At 42.1% G+C, this 2,921-nt stretch overlaps 1 protein-coding gene across 2 annotated transcripts in view; it reads left to right on the top strand.

Moving 5' to 3' along the window:
- Nucleotides 1-2,157: 2,157 nt before the first annotated feature.
- LOC119365976 (phosphatidylinositol/phosphatidylcholine transfer protein SFH11-like) overlaps nt 2,158-2,921 on the top strand; it is a 13,480-nt gene continuing 12,716 nt past the window's right edge. For both annotated transcript variants that reach the window (XM_037631637.1, XM_037631634.1), the window contains exon 1: nt 2,158-2,495. The gene's annotated coding sequence lies outside the window, so the exon portion shown is untranslated. The remainder of the gene's footprint in view (nt 2,496-2,921) is intronic.

The following is a 2,921-nucleotide window of genomic DNA, read 5'->3' as shown; positions in this document are numbered from 1 at the left end:
GATGTTCTAACGTTTTAGTGTGTTTGTTCACTCATTCCAGTTCATATGTAGTCTATACAGAAATATCTAAAACATCTTATACTTACATCTTATACATCCGTATCTAGATAAATCTAAGACAAGAATTTTGGGACGGAGGGAGTATTTGTGAATGAAGGGAGTACACTTTAGCTATTTATCAGTTACTTGATGGAAATAAGATTTGGATAAGTCAATTCTGTGTGAAAGTCGCAACGCGTCCTGAGGCTGAGATGGGGTGAAGCACTAGCTTATGTGTCTCCTGCGAGGCGAGTCAAGACCTCGCTGGAGACAGAGATGATGCAGCTGACCATGGTGTCATCGACATAGACGAGGACGAGGCTTTTCATAGGTGCGGGTGGGCAGGGGGTGCTATTTATTTCAACTCCTTGGATTAGACAGTGTCTGAGATCGACATGGCGACGCCACGGCCGCCGACGAGGCATGTGAAGAGGAGGGCGCAGAGAAGACATTGTGTATGCCGCGAGGTAGAAGATGAACAACCCACCGCCGATTGGCTAGGCTTTTGGCCTCTTGCGTGCAACACGACGCATTGTTGTGGCCCACGCTACCGCTTCTCCTTAACCTTATCTCTTTAAACAGATCCTATCTCTTCTTTCTCGCTTCATTTTTTCTTTCGAAGGCTGCCATGTAGGCTTCTTTCTTCACCTTTTTGCTATCGTTGTCGCCATGGATGCTCTTCTCCCAAATTGTTGCGGCCGCTAAGGACGCGCCTCTCCTCTTGTTATCATATTTTTTTTGAATTCATGATATTTTTGGATTTCACAAACTTCATTTGAATTTCACAAACTTTATTTGAATTCGTGAACATTATTCAATTTTGTAATTTTTATTTGAATTCATGAGCAATTTTTTGAATTCACAAATTTTTCAATTAAATAAACGTTTTTTGAATTCACAAATATTTTAATTTTGTGATCTTTTTTAATTCCATGGTATTTTTATGAATACGTGAACTTCATACCAATTCACAAGATTTTTTAAATTTGTTAAATCCACAAAAAAATCAAATTCATTAGCATTTTCCGAAATACATAAAAAAATAAGTTCATGAAAATTTATTTGAGTTCATGAAAAAAACAATATTTTTAACATTATTCAAATTCATGAACATTATGAAATATGTGAAAATTTAAAATGCATGGACATTTTTCAATTTCTTAAATGGTTTTCAAATTGATGGTCATTCTTTAAATTCGTGCACATTCTTTTGTTTTCATGATTTCGTTTTTGAATTTCACGAAAAAATTGAATTCCTGAACTTTTTTCGAGTTTGTGAACATTGGTTTTCCATTTGTGAACATTTTTTTTATTTTTTGAAATTTTAAATTTCCATGTTGTTTTCCATAGTCTTGACATTCTTGAATTTGTGATGTTTTCTCAAAAGCCGGCGGAAAAACAAAAAAAAATCGAAAAAATACTGTGAAAGCCAGATGTGCAGTTATTAATTAAGCAACCTGTGTTGTTTAATTAGCAAAAAATGCACATTAAAATTTTTGTGTTGATGCTTGCGTTGCTCACAGATACTCCCTCGATTCATATATATAGGGCTTAATACGTTTTTAGACTGTCTTTGACCATTAATAAGATTAATAATACATGAGATGTATAATGTGAAAATTATATCATTGAAAGCTCCTTTCATGTACGTATTTGACGGTATGATTTATGTAACTTGCATGTCATATGTTATTGCTATAACACGTGGTCGAAGTTTGCCTTGAAAAACACATTAGGCCCTACTCCCTCCGTCCGATGAAGAGTGTGCACTTGGCTTTAAAATGTATACACAAAAGAGTGTACTTCTATCTTCTCTATGCACTTTAAAGTAGAAAAAATATTTATCTCATCACACGGTAGATCAATAACATTCTACACATTGTTTTCTTAATTTTTACATGCACTTAGCTCATTGGAATTGGGCAATTAAAGAGGAGGGGCAGTACTACTAATGAGAGAGAGAAAAAGACGAACTAAACACGGCCGTGCGTGCGTGCGCTCGCTCATGGTTGCGAGATGGGCCAGGCCCATGCAGCGAGCGACGCGAGGCTGCGCCTGGTTTGCTGCAACGGGCGATACATGTCACCCCCACATGTCAGTAACGCGGGAAGGCGTTAAGACCTTCCGAGCGACGGCAATGGATTCTCCGCGCACTCGGAGCGAAGCAGTCGGCAGTCGCACGTGATGGGCCTGCCCGAGGAGGAGTATGCGGCTGCAAACCCTTCCGTGCTTCTCCCGCGCCGTGTCCATGAGGGAGACGCCGGATTCCTCTTCTTGCCTCCCGCGGAAGCATCCTTTCCCTTCCGCCTGGCACCCGCCGCATGCCCACCAGGCGTTCGACGTAATGCCACGCCCGGGAGACCCAGCCCCCATTTTATATCTTCCAAGTCCAGGACGGAGGGTACTCTTGGTTTATTCGTGAAATAATTGGCAGCATCCCCGAGCTTCAACCTTAGGTAAGATCCTGCCCCAGTAGTTTTATGCTGGTTCTTGAGATCGCAGAGCTGCAAATTCCTTATGTTTGTGCGTACATGACATGCATTTGAATTTAGCACAATTGCGCACAGTTATTAGCACACAGACGATGCCGTGGACCTATTGCACTAGTCACTATTTCATTTTCACTACGCCGACGATACATAGGTGCCGTGGCGCCGTCTCGGCCTGGCGTGACCTTTTGACTGTACCCCATGACACTGGTGGTGTCGCGGCGTTGTGCAGTCTGTACCCCATGACATGGTGTTGTCGCGGCGTTGTGCATTTTGTACCCCATGACACATGTGGTGTCGCGGCGTTGTGCAGTCTGTACCCCATGGCATCGGTGGTGTCGCGGCGTTGTGCGGTCCTGGTTGGCCGGCGCCTTTCGATTGCGTCGATGGTAC

The sequence above is a fragment of the Triticum dicoccoides genome, chromosome 2B, assembly GCF_002162155.2.
Source record: "Triticum dicoccoides isolate Atlit2015 ecotype Zavitan chromosome 2B, WEW_v2.0, whole genome shotgun sequence".
Lineage (NCBI taxonomy): Eukaryota > Viridiplantae > Streptophyta > Magnoliopsida > Poales > Poaceae > Triticum > Triticum dicoccoides.
The sequence above is the reverse complement of the archived record's forward strand: the minus strand, read 5'-3'. Positions and strand labels throughout refer to the sequence as shown.